Source organism: Sebastes fasciatus, chromosome 8, assembly GCF_043250625.1.
Source record: "Sebastes fasciatus isolate fSebFas1 chromosome 8, fSebFas1.pri, whole genome shotgun sequence".
NCBI lineage: Eukaryota > Metazoa > Chordata > Actinopteri > Perciformes > Sebastidae > Sebastes > Sebastes fasciatus.
The window spans coordinates 35,514,539-35,529,609 of NC_133802.1; the positions used below are offsets into that span (position 1 = coordinate 35,514,539).

At 42.8% G+C, this 15,071-nt stretch overlaps 1 protein-coding gene across 2 annotated transcripts in view; it reads right to left on the minus strand.

Moving 5' to 3' along the window:
* The window catches only part of dgkaa (diacylglycerol kinase, alpha a), a 35,172-nt gene extending 20,510 nt beyond the window's left edge, over positions 1 to 14,662 (minus strand). The window contains exon 1 of one of the 2 annotated variants that reach the window (XM_074645215.1): positions 14,520 to 14,662. The gene's annotated coding sequence lies outside the window, so the exon portion shown is untranslated. The remainder of the gene's footprint in view (positions 1 to 14,519) is intronic. The other variant, XM_074645217.1, reaches the window with a different exon arrangement.
* Between the last annotated feature and the right edge of the window lie 409 nt (positions 14,663 to 15,071).

A 15,071-nucleotide genomic window follows, 5' to 3' on the forward strand; every position in this document is an offset into this window, starting at 1 on the left:
GTGGGTGCATTGCAGACGGCCGCTTTGTAAAACATAAAAGCAGAACCACATCATCTCCACGGCTCTGTGAGAACCCAGAGAACCACATCATCTCCACGGCTCTGTGAGAACCCAGAGAACCACATCATCTCCACGGCTCTGTGAGAACCCAGAGAACCACACAGAGAACCACACAGAGAACCACACAGAGAACCACACTGAATATCCAGAGTGAAGCAGCAACATCTGCACTGAAACACGGTACACATGTTAAAACCTCTTTTCCCTTCCAGTAAACACAATGAAGCATAATTAGAATATATAAAGTATATATATATATATATATATATATATATAGTGTATATGTATAGTGTATATATCAGTGTGGTCCGCGCTCACAGTCTTTCCTCGATGTGTTGGTGAATAAAATGATCTGAAATTCAGCTTCACTGCCGAGCATCAACACTTTGTGTGTTCTCACGTCTGAATACTGCATTTATTTTAAATCTCTCACCACCAGCAACATGTGACTCCATACTAGAAACTGGGCCAAGAGTCTGGTGGAAACCATGTCAGGCTAAATGACTCTCTGACTCGAGGGATTCTCTGCACCCAGACTCTCTTTCCGTACACCCACTGGCCCATATCGGACTAATATAACACCAGACTTAGATCCAGCATGTGGTTTAGTTTAGCATAAAGGAGGACAACAACCAAGTGTTGAAATGTGGAAATAAACAATGAAATCTTGCAGAGAGGTCAGAGTCAAGAGAAGGGACGTCCCCTCCAAGCTGAAGGAACAGACTTAAATGTCAAAATGTCCAAAAGTGAGCATGAAATCTGAATCTGACACAGAAGAAGAAGAAGCTCGTAGTTCTGAAGTCAGAAACATGAAGTCTGGAGGGACATGTGCTGGGTTCCATATGAAAACCTCCAGAAGCAAACATGCACTTAAAGGTCCCATATCAGCTCATTTTCAGGTTCATGTTTGTATTGTGTGTTTCTACTAGAACATGTTTACATGCTGTATGTTAAAAAAAACAACATTATTTTCCTCGTTCTGTCTGTCTGAATATACCTGTATTCACCCTCTGTCTGAAACGCTCCGTTTTAGTGCATTTCAACAACGGAATTGCTTTGCTAGGCAACAGCTTGGGTCCATGTTTACTTCCTGTCAGCTGATGTCGTTCACATACACTGCAACAGGAAATAAACTGGGACACATTTAGAATGTTTACGTTTAAAACCGTGTAATGATCTAAATATATTGTAGATTTGTGACATCACAAATGGACAGAAATCCTAACGGCTTGTTTCAAACGCACAATTTCTGTATACGGGCTTTGTGTGTTTCTCTGTATATTGAGCGTTTTGATAGTTTAACAGTATTTATAAAGCACTTAAACCTGCCTTATAATATAAAAGACATGGAAACCTCACTTTTTACAATATGGGACCTTTAACACATAATAAAGGAGATTCCCTGATGACAGACAGATGTATGTCCATCACTACTCCATGGACATCCTGTGTAACGGTGCTGCTGTAGACGGATGTCGGTGACATGATGAGAGAGGACAGACGGGGACAGACTGACACCAGATTATAGAACACCTGATAGCAGCTGATAATCAATAAGTAAAGATGATCTCTCCATAAGAAGCAGGAAGCTACATGCTTCTACATGCTGAGTTAATAAGTCAGAAAACGCTCCATTTCTCTATTTAATAATATCAGGGCTGGGCTGGTATGAGCAGAAGCTTATGGTGGCTAACGTTAGCTATAATATATAGTATAATAATATAATATAATATAGATAGGACGGACGTTATTGAGGCAGTTTACTGACCTTTCTTCTCTATTGTTCAGTAATCATCACTTTAAAGGAGAACAGCAGTGATTCAGTGATGTTAGAAACTTCCATCACAGCAGACTGCATTAGATTTAAATTACAGGACCATTCAAATATGAGACTTTCTAAATGAATCTGCACTTCACCTGCAGCACCAGGCAACGATAACCTCTGGAAACAATGAGTCAGGTTTTACACGAGTCTGTTGGAGAAGTTCTAACAGTCTGCTGATTGATTTTAATACTGTAAGTGAACGACAGCGAAGCTAAAGAGAAACTCTACAGCAGGAAGTATGGGGACGTAGGCAGCGTTCAACCTTAAAGGGATAGTTCAGGTGTTCTCAGTGGGGTTCTATGAGGTTCTGATCCAAAGTCTGAACCTCATAGAACCCCATAAATACATGATATATACAGTATGATAACTGTACTGAACTGAAGGTAAATCTTATATATCAGCCATTTGTGGTTTAGTGGTTTTCAGTCCAGCCTGATGAAAAGGACCTCACTGTAAAGGTGTTGTTCACACTGTTGTCCACAGGTGTGATCACACATTAAAGTGCAGCCAGCGCAGGTATCAGTGACGGCCGTCTGCACTCAACAGAATATCACAGTACTTAAAGCACAAAGAGTGCACTGAGAGAAAGAAGTGACATAATGTGAGAGAACACCCACTCTTCTTTACATGTGATCGGTCTGTGGACTCTGAGAGCTTCACACCGTCCTCACTTAATTCCCTCTAAAGGTCAGCGGCGTTGCCTAGCAGTGTTCACGCAGCCCATCAGGTGGACCAGGTCTGATTCAACACACACATTCAGAAGGCATCAGCAACCGCCATCTGCTACTGATCACCTGATTGATACAGCCTGGAAATATACATATAAAAATATAAATATAAATATAAAAATATAAATATAAATATAAAAATGTATAAATATAAAAATATAAATACAGAAATATATAAATATGAATATACAAATATAAATATATAGATATAATATAAACATATAATATATAAAAATATAAATATGAAAATATAAATATATAAATATAAATATGCTCCTGACTCCACTGTCAAACACGCTCATATTAATAAACTAATAATAGTCATAAAGACGCCTATTGTGTTGTTTCTCCAGAGGGCCGGGATGTCGTGAGCAGCATCATGTCTGTTTTGTCTCCTAACCGACCTGTATCATCATCATCATCATCATCATCATTATTGTCTGGTTCAACAACATCTCGAGCCTATCGGAGTAATCTGATTCCTCACTTCCTGATTAGATAATGATTTGCATGCACGCTGCAGAGCGGGAATCAGTCCGAAGACGGAGCACAGGAAGCGGCATTCCCAGTGCACTTAGAGATGAGCAGAGTAATATACGGCACTCTGCAACGTTGGATGGAGTTTTAAAAACCAGTGGCATCATCTTAATGAGCTTACTGGAACCAGTATGAATATTTCAGGTGGTCTGAAAGTGTGAGGCTTGTTGAGCTGTGGTCCAGATCATGATGTGACAAACTGTAAGAAGGTTTCATGTTATAGAAACATTTCTAATGCTTCTTCAAGTAGCAACAGCTTGAGCAACTTCAACTCTCACATAGACCTCTGAGAACCGGTTTAGAACCCGACACTCTCTCCTTCTCGTCTGACCACGCAACTGAAAAATACCAAAACAACTGCTTCATGAAAGACGTCACAGTGAGATCACTGCAGATCTGAAGAGGACAATTCAGCTGCCATCTTCCTTCACACATGCATGCTTTTAAATTAGGGCTGTCAGAGTTAACGCCATAATAAAGCCATAATAAAGCCATAATAACACCATGATTACACCATAATAACACCATAACAACACCATAACAACACCATAACAACACCATAACAACACCATAATAACACCATAACAACACCATAACAACACCATAATAACACCATAACAACACCATAACAACACCATGACAACACCATGATAACACCATAATAACACCATAACAACACCATAACAACACCATAGTAACGCCATAACAACACCATAACAACACCATGACGTCACCATAATAACACCATAACATAAATTCATTTTAACGCCACTAATTTCTTTAATGCAGTAACTTTAAAGCTAGAGTGAAGATGCTGGTATCATCTGAAACTAGAGAACCTGATGAATCCATCGGTACCAACCAGGTCAGACTAGCTGGTCATGAAGGAGGTTAAATAACGCTCCAAACTTACACTAAATGTTGGCGAGGAAAAACTGTCATGTCCATTTTCAAAGGGGTCCCTTGACCTCTGACCTCTAGATCAGTGAATGTAAATGGGTTCTATGGGTACCCACGAGTCTCCCCTTTACAGACATGCCCACTTTATGATAATCACATGTCATAGTCAAGTCAGCACACTGACACACTGACAGCTGTTGTTGCCTGTTGGGCTGCAGTTTGCCATGTTCTGATTGGAGCATATTGTTTTATGCTAAATGCAGTACCTGTGAGGGTTTCTGGACATTTACATAAAGCAGCATATTTGTCCACTCTCATGTTGATAAGAGTATTAAATACTTGACTAATCTCCCTTTAAGGTTCATTTAGAACAGATAAAACATGTGTGATTAATGGTGATTAAGCCCTAGTTTAACTGTGTCTTGACATAAAAACTGTCAACAACCATAAAGCACTTCAAGGTACACTTGGGGATGACCTTTTTCTGTGTAGACTAATATTTGTGCAAGCTGTCATAACGCCCACGCCTTGAGTCAAGGAAATGTGCTGTTGCAACACTTGCAGGGTGTAAACCACCGACTCCACCGTCATGCTGTGGTTGTAAAACACTGCCGAGCTCCTCTGAGCAGAGAGAGAAATCTACGTCTAGTGTGAAACTACAATAACTGATCTCTTCAGTGAAGCGTGGACAGATTGCATCAGGTTAACAGGAGGGGAGGACGGAGGAGGACGTGCTCGGTTGCTATGGAAAGTGTTTCCCTCCATCAGCTGCTCTCCGTCACAATGACTAACAGGGAGGAGGAGAAGGGGAAGGGGGAGCCCAGAGAGTCTTCCCCCTGCTGCTGCTTCACCTCCTCCCACGCTGTGAGCCTCCTTTGGCCTTCACAACCACAGGCCACGCTCTCCACTGCATTCTACATGCACACGTTACTGTGACTCGCCACGCTCTCCACTGCTTTCTACATGCACACGTTACTGTGACTCGCCACGCTCTCCACTGCATTCTACATGCACACGTTACTGTGACTCGCCACGCTCTCCACTGCTTTCTACATGCACACGTTACTGTGACTCGCCACGCTCTCCACTGCATTCTACATGCACATGTTACTGTGACTCGCCACGCTCTCCACTGCTTTCTACATGCACATGTTACTGTGACTCGCCACGCTCTCCACTGCATTCTACATGCACACGTTACTGTGACTCGCCACGCTCTCCACTGCTTTCTACATGCACACGTTACTGTGACTCGCCACGCTCTCCACTGCATTCTACATGCACATGTTACTGTGACTCGCCACGCTCTCCACTGCTTTCTACATGCACATGTTACTGTGACTCGCCACGCTCTCCACTGCATTCTACATGCACATGTTACTGTGACTCGCCACGCTCTCCACTGCATTCTACATGCACACGTTACTGTGACTCGCCACGCTCTCCACTGCTTTCTACATGCACACGTTACTGTGACTCGCCACGCTCTCCACTGCATTCTACATGCACACGTTACTGTGACTCGCCACGCTCTCCACTGCATTCTACATGCACATGTTACTGTGACTCGCCACGCTCTCCACTGCTTTCTACATGCACATGTTACTGTGACTCGCCACGCTCTCCACTGCATTCTACATGCACACGTTACTGTGACTCGCCACGCTCTCCACTGCTTTCTACATGCACACGTTACTGTGACTCGCCACGCTCTCCACTGCATTCTACATGCACATGTTACTGTGACTCGCCACGCTCTCCACTGCTTTCTACATGCACATGTTACTGTGACTCGCCACGCTCTCCACTGCATTCTACATGCACATGTTACTGTGACTCGCCACGCTCTCCACTGCATTCTACATGCACACGTTACTGTGACTCGCCACGCTCTCCACTGCTTTCTACATGCACACGTTACTGTGACTCGCCACGCTCTCCACTGCATTCTACATGCACACGTTACTGTGACTCGCCACGCTCTCCACTGCATTCTACATGCACATGTTACTGTGACTCGCCACGCTCTCCACTGCATTCTACATGCACACGTTACTGTGACTCGCCACGCTCTCCACTGCATTCTACATGCACATGTTACTGTGACTCGCCACGCTCTCCACTGCATTCTACATGCACACGTTACTGTGACTCGCCACGCTCTCCACTGCATTCTACATGCACACGTTACTGTGACTCGCCACGCTCTCCACTGCTTTCTACATGCACACGTTACTGTGACTCGTCACGCTCTCCACTGCTTTCTACATGCACACGTTACTGTGACTCGTCACGCTCTCCACTGCTTTCTACATGCACACGTTACTGTGACTCACTGCGTGAACACCGGAACTCTCTCCTGCTATTAACGGGCTGTTTGCTCAACGGGTCACTGGGCAGGCCGAGTCACTGGTTTCACACGAGTAGTAATATCTGACTCACTGACTAGAACCTTCTTCATCTGGATGGATCCCTGCAGCTACAGCCAGTACAACAACTTTATGTCACTCTAGTACTTTATGTCACTCTAGTACTTTATGTCACTCTAGTACTTTATGTAACTGTAGTACTTTATGTCACTCTAGTACTTTATGTCACTCTAGTACTTTATGTAACTGTAGTACTTTATGTCACTCTAGTACTTTATGTAACTGTAGTACTTTATGTCACTCTAGTACTTTATGTCACTCTAGTACTTTATGTAACTGTAGTACTTTATGTCACTCTAGTACTTTATGTCACTCTAGTACTTTATGTAACTGTAGTACTTTATGTCACTCTAGTACTTTATGTAACTGTAGTACTTTATGTCACTATAGTACTTTATGTCACTCTAGTACTTTATGTCACTCTAGTACTTTATGTCACTCTAGTACTTTATGTCACTATAGTAGCCTACTTTATTACTTTATTTTATTTCTTTACTACTACTGTAAGGTAATATGTGAAGAACTGAGTGGTGTACTACTATACTCCAGTACTGAGTGGTGTACTACTATACTCCAGTACTGAGTGGTTTACTACTATAGTACAGTACTGAGTGGTGTACTACTATACTCCAGTACTGAGTGGTGTACTACTATAGTACAGTACTGAGTGGTGTACTACTATACTCCAGTACTGAGTGGTGTACTACTATACTCCAGTACTGAGTGATGTACTACTATAGTACAGTACTGAGTGGTGTACTACTATACTCCAGTACTGAGTGGTTTACTACTATAGTACAGTACTGAGTGGTGTACTACTATACTCCAGTACTGAGTGGTGTACTACTATAGTACAGTACTGAGTGGTTTACTACTATACTCCAGTACTGAGTGGTGTACTACTATAGTACAGTACTGAGTGGTGTACTACTATACTCCAGTACTGAGTGATGTACTACTATAGTACAGTACTGAGTGGTTTACTACTATACTCCAGTACTGAGTGGTGTACTACTATAGTACAGTACTGAGTGGTGTACTACTATACTCCAGTACTGAGTGGTGTACTACTATACTCCAGTACTGAGTGGTGTACTACTATAGTACAGTACTGAGTGGTGTACTACTATACTCCAGTACTGAGTGGTGTACTACTATACTCCAGTACTGAGTGGTGTACTACTATAGTACAGTACTGAGTGGTGTACTACTATACTCCAGTACTGAGTGGTGTACTACTATACTCCAGTACTGAGTGGTGTACTACTATAGTACAGTACTGAGTGGTGTACTACTATACTCCAGTACTGAGTGGTGTACTACTATACTCCAGTACTGAGTGGTGTACTACTATAGTACAGTACTGAGTGGTTTACTACTATACTCCAGTACTGAGTGGTGTACTACTATACTCCAGTACTGAGTGGTTTACTACTATAGTACAGTACTGAGTGGTGTACTACTATACTCCAGTACTGAGTGGTGTACTACTATACTCCAGTACTGAGTGGTGTACTACTATAGTACAGTACTGAGTGGTGTACTACTATAGTACAGTACTGAGTGGTGTACTACTATACTCCAGTACTGAGTGGTTTACTACTATACTCCAGTACTGAGTGGTGTACTACTATAGTACAGTACTGAGTGGTGTACTACTATAGTACAGTACTGAGTGGTGTACTACTATAGTACAGTACTGAGTGGTTTACTACTATAGTACAGTACTGAGTGGTGTACTACTATACTCCAGTACTGAGTGGTTTACTACTATAGTACAGTACTGAGTGGTGTACTACTATACTCCAGTACTGAGTGGTGTACTACTATAGTACAGTACTGAGTGGTGTACTACTATACTCCAGTACTGAGTGGTTTACTACTATAGTACAGTACTGAGTGGTTTACTACTATAGTACAGTACTGAGTGGTGTACTACTATACTCCAGTACTGAGTGGTTTACTACTATAGTACAGTACTGAGTGGTGTACTACTATACTCCAGTACTGAGTGGTTTACTACTATACTCCAGTACTGAGTGGTTTACTACTATAGTACAGTACTGAGTGGTTTACTACTATAGTACAGTACTGAGTGGTGTACTACTATACTCCAGTACTGAGTGGTGTACTACTATACTCCAGTACTGAGTGGTTTACTACTATAGTACAGTACTGAGTGGTTTACTACTATACTCCAGTACTGAGTGGTTTACTACTATAGTACAGTACTGAGTGGTTTACTACTATAGTACAGTACTGAGTGGTGTACTACTATACTCCAGTACTGAGTGGTTTACTACTATAGTACAGTACTGAGTGGTGTACTACTATACTCCAGTACTGAGTGGTTTACTACTATAGTACAGTACTGAGTGGTGTACTACTATACTCCAGTACTGAGTGGTTTACTACTATAGTACAGTACTGAGTGGTGTACTACTATACTCCAGTACTGAGTGGTGTACTACTATACTCCAGTACTGAGTGGTTTACTACTATAGTACAGTACTGAGTGGTTTACTACTATAGTACAGTACTGAGTGGTTTACTACTATAGTACAGTACTGAGTGGTTTACTACTATACTCCAGTACTGAGTGGTTTACTACTATAGTACAGTACTGAGTGGTTTACTACTATACTCCAGTACTGAGTGGTTTACTACTATAGTACAGTACTGAGTGGTTTACTACTATACTCCAGTACTGAGTGGTTTACTACTATACTCCAGTACTGAGTGGTTTACTACTATACTCCAGTACTGAGTGGTTTACTACTATAGTACAGTACTGAGTGGTTTACTACTATACTCCAGTACTGAGTGGTGTACTACTATACTCCAGTACTGAGTGGTTTACTACTATAGTACAGTACTGAGTGGTTTACTACTATACTCCAGTACTGAGTGGTTTACTACTATAGTACAGTACTGAGTGGTTTACTACTATACTCCAGTACTGAGTGGTTTACTACTATAGTACAGTACTGAGTGGTTTACTACTATACTCCAGTACTGAGTGGTGTACTACTATACTCCAGTACTGAGTGGTTTACTACTATAGTACAGTACTGAGTGGTTTACTACTATAGTACAGTGATGAACTGGATTGTAAATGAGACAGAAACACGAGAGGGAGAATAACAAAGACATTCACTACAGCATGAATCACAGATTTCTTGGAACTAGTAGGCGAGGCCTCAGAGTGAGGACTGCCCATCACTCGGAGTTCACACATGAATGTGACTTATATAACGGCGGTTTTGTGGAGGCAGTAGAACACCACGCTGCCTTCAGAGAAAACAAAAACCTCAAACCTGCCCAGACCTGTGAGAGAGCACGCTGTCATACAGCAGCTACACCCTTTATAACCTCTCTATCAGAGAGTCTGAGCCTGCTTCACCCACACATCTGGATCCATTTCACTGCTCAATGATTCAATCTACAGACTCCTCCACTCTGATGTCCTGAACTCAGAGATCTGGGCTCTTCAGAGAGGTCTACAGAAGATCTGATGAAATGGTTGAGATATGAATGCTAACCCTCACTAACCCTAACTAGGAGAGAATAAGTGATGTTATAAGTTACAGCATCTGAGACTTCAACTGTCACTGTAGTACTTTATGTCACTGTAGTACTTTATGTCACTGTAGTACTTTATGTCACTGTAGTACTTTATGTCACTGTAGCCAGTTTTAAAGCTCAGAAGGAAGCTGAGGAATCCGTCTGCACCAACCATGTCACACTAGCCCGACAGCAGGCTGACTAAATAACGCTCCAAACGTACGCTTAATGTTCGGAGAGGAAAGGGGTCCCTTGACCTCTGACCTCCAGATCAGTGAATGTAAATGGGTTCTATGGGTACCCACGAGTCTCCCCTTTACAGACATGCCCACTTTATGATAATCACATGCAGTTTGGGGCAAGTCATAGTGAAGTCAGCACACTGACACACTGACAGCTGTTGTTGCCTGTTGGGCTGCAGTTTGCCATGTTATGATGGGAGCATATTGTTTTATGCTAAATGCATAAAAGCAGCATATTTGTCCACTCCCATGTTGATAAGAGGATTAAATACTTGACTAATCTCCCTTTAAGGAACATTTAGAACAGATAAATGTGTGATTAATTAATGATGAACTACTTTAATGGACCGACAGGCCTGGTTAAAATCATAGTCACTAATAGAGGATCTGGAGAGAATGATATAATGAAGGAAGTGAAGGCTAAATGGAGGATACAACTGCTGTATTTAGAGAAGTGAAATAGTGCAAACAAAAGGTATTGATGCCAGTTCTCTGATCAGAACAGCTAAACTAACTCACCACGGCCTTTAGCCTGTGATGTGAACACTAACAATGGGACAACTGACCTGAGGACAGTATTGATCGTCTGTGGCTGAAAACTCTCCTGCAGCTAGAAAACAGATGAATACCGCCGAGACTCCCCGGCTGTGAAATAACCTGCTGGTGATGAACACCTGAGCTGAACCAGGAGAGACTCACCTGGACATCAAGAGTCTGTAGTAACACTGACAGTTAGCAGTTAGCAGTTAGCAGTTAGCAGTTAGCATGAGGGCAGAACGTCACATTCTACAGAGAAAGAGGAGCTTTGAGTCAACACACAGCTGTGCCTCCTCCCACCATCACCATCATCATCATCATCATCATCATCATCATCATCACCATCACCATCACCATCATCATCATCATCATCATCATCACCATCACCATCACCATCACCATCATCATCATCATCATCATCATCATCTACCTCACTCTGTGGAGGATTCAGTGATCTCACCATCATCATCATCATCATCATCATCATCATCATCATCATCATCACCACCATCACCATCATCACCATCACCATCACCACCATCACCACCATCACCATCACCACCACCACCACCACCACCACCACCACCACCACCACCACCACCACCATCAGCATCATCACCATCACCATCACCATCACCATCACCATCACCACCATAACCATCACCACCATCACCACCATCACCACCACCACCACCACCATCAGCATCATCACCATCACCATCACCACCACCATCACCATCACCATCACCACCACCACCACCACCACCATCAGCATCAGCACCATCACCATCACCATCACCATCACCATCACCATCACCATCACCACCATCACCACCATCACCACCACCACCACCACCATCAGCATCATCACCATCACCATCACCATCACCACCATCACCATCATCACCATCACCATCACCATCATCACCATCACCATCACCATCACCATCATCATCATCATCATCATCTACCTCACTCTGTGGAGGATTCAGTGATCCCACCATCATCATCATCATCATCATCACCATCATCATCATCATCATCATCATCATCATCATCATCATCATCACCATCATCATCATCATCATCACCATCACCATCATCATCATCATCATCATCTACCTCACTCTGTGGAGGATTCAGTGATCCCACCATCATCATCATCATCATCATCATCATCATCATCATCTACCTCACTCTGTGGAGGATTCAGTGATCCCACCATCACCATCATCATCATCACCACCATCACCATCACCATCACCATCACCATCACCATCACCACCATCACCATCACCATCATCACCACCATCACCATCACCACCATCACCATCACCACCACCACCACCACCACCATCACCATCACCACCATCACCATCACCACCATCACCATCACCATCAGCATCATCACCATCACCATCACCATCACCATCACCATCACCACCACCACCATCACCATCACCACCATCACCATCACCACCATCACCATCACCATCACCATCACCATCACCATCATCATCATCACCATCACCATCATCATCATCATCACCATCATCATCATCATCATCATCATCATCATCATCATCATCACCATCATCATCATCATCATCATCATCATCATCATCATCTACCTCACTCTGTGGAGGATTCAGTGATCCCACCATCATCATCATCATCATCATCATCATCATCATCATCTACCTCACTCTGTGGAGGATTCAGTGATCCCACCAGTGACTGAAACCCCCTCTGAGGAGTGCCTTCAGGAGTGACTTCAGGAGTGCCTGAGGTTTCTCTGTCCTGTATGGAACAGCAACGTGTCCTGCTGCAGACATAATCTCAGATGGGAGTTCACTCAGATGAGATCTTATCAGGTCAATAACACCGTAGACCTGCTGGCTCAGGTCACCGGTGATATGTGACGCTGTAGCTGGTGTTGGCCAGTTGAAATAAAAAAACAGAATACCTGAGATAGTCTGAATGCTCAGCAGTGTGTAGTGTGACAGATGAGCAGCTCAGTTCTGTGAACAGCTGGAGGGTCCCCCCCCCCCCCCTCCCCCACAGGAGCTAATTTAAGCTGCTGGCAGAAACAGACAGGAACACACTGAAGGGAAGTTACACTTAGACACAGAATGCATTAAAACACACAACACAACACATCACAACACAACACAACCAATACATTAAAACACACAACACAACACAACACAACACAACACAACACATCACAACACAACACAACCAATACATTAAAACACACAACACAACACAACACAACACAACACAACACAACACAACACAACACAACCAATACATTAAAACACACAACACAACACAACACAACACAACACAACCAATACATTAAAACACACAACACAACACAACACAACACAACACAACACAACACAACACAACCAATACATTAAAACACACAACACAACACAACACAACCAATACATTAAAACACACAACACAACACAACACAACACAACACAACCAATACATTAAAACACACAACACAACACAACACATCACAACACAACACAACCAATACATTAAAACACACAACACAACACAACACAACACAACACAACACAACACAACACAACCAATGCATTAAAACACAAAACACAACACAACACAACACAACACAACACAACACAACCAATGCATTAAAACACACAACACAACACAACACAACACAACACAACACAACCAATGCATTAAAACACACAACACAACACAACACAACACAACCAATACATTAAAACACACAACACAACACAACACAACACAACCAATACATTAAAACACACAACACAACACAACACAACACAACACAACACAACACAACACAACACAACCAATGCATTAAAACACACAACACAACACAACACAACACAACACAACACAACCAATGCATTAAAACACACAACACAACACAACACAACACAACACAACCAATACATTAAAACACACAACACAACACAACACAACACAACACAACACAACACAACACAACCAATGCATTAAAACACACAACACAACACAACACAACACAACCAATGCATTAAAACACACAACACAACACAACACAACACAACACAACACAACCAATACATTAAAACACACAACACAACACAACACAACACAACACATCACAACACAACCAATGCATTAAAACACACAACACAACACAACACAACACAACACAACCAATGCATTAAAACACACAACACAACACAACACAACCAATACATTAAACCTGTAAGTTCAGCCTGTTCATTACTCTGTTATTAACACACATGCACCTCTCTATAAATCACACGCACGGAGCTGCAGCCTTCTGTCACCACATGCAGCTCTTTATAAATCACATGCAGCTCTTTATAAATCACATGCAGCTCTTTGTAAATCACATGCAGCTCTTTATAAATCACATGCAGCTCTTTATAAATCACATGCAGCTCTTTGTAAATCACATGCAGCTCTTTATAAATCACATGCAGCTCTTTGTGTTTTACATTAAAGTCTTGACAGCAGCTCAGAACCAGAACAAGAACCAGAGCCGTTACCAGCTGAACCGACCCGCTGCTCTCTGACTGTCTGTCAGCAGCTGTTCTTCACGAACCGAGTCCGGACCTCCGGTACTGCTTCTCCCTTTCTCAGAGTCGTTCACCGTTTTAACGTTTCTTACCTCTCTGTGTCGCCGGTCCGGTCGGTGTCCGCCGGTAATCAGGCCGTCGTTGATTCAACAACCGGTCAGAAATCCTGCTTTCACCGGAGTCCGTTAACTTTACCGGAGGAGGAGGAAGAGGAGGCAGGTCTGCAGAGAGAGAGAGAGAGGATCCTCCCGTTAAGCACCGCCTCTAACCAATACACACCCGTTACACCAATACACACCCGTTACACCAAAACACACCCGTTACACCAATACACACCCGTTACACTAATACACACCCGTTACACCAATACACACCCGTTACACTAATACACACCCGTTACACCAATACACACCCGTTACACCAAAACACACCCGTTACACCAATACACACCCGTTACACCAATACACACCCGTTACACCAAAACACACCCGTTACACTAATACACACCCGTTACACCAATACACACCCGTTACACCAATACACACCCGTTACACCAATACACACCCGTTACACCAATACACACCCGTTACACCAAAACACACCCGTTACACCAATACACACCCGTTACACCAATACACACCCGT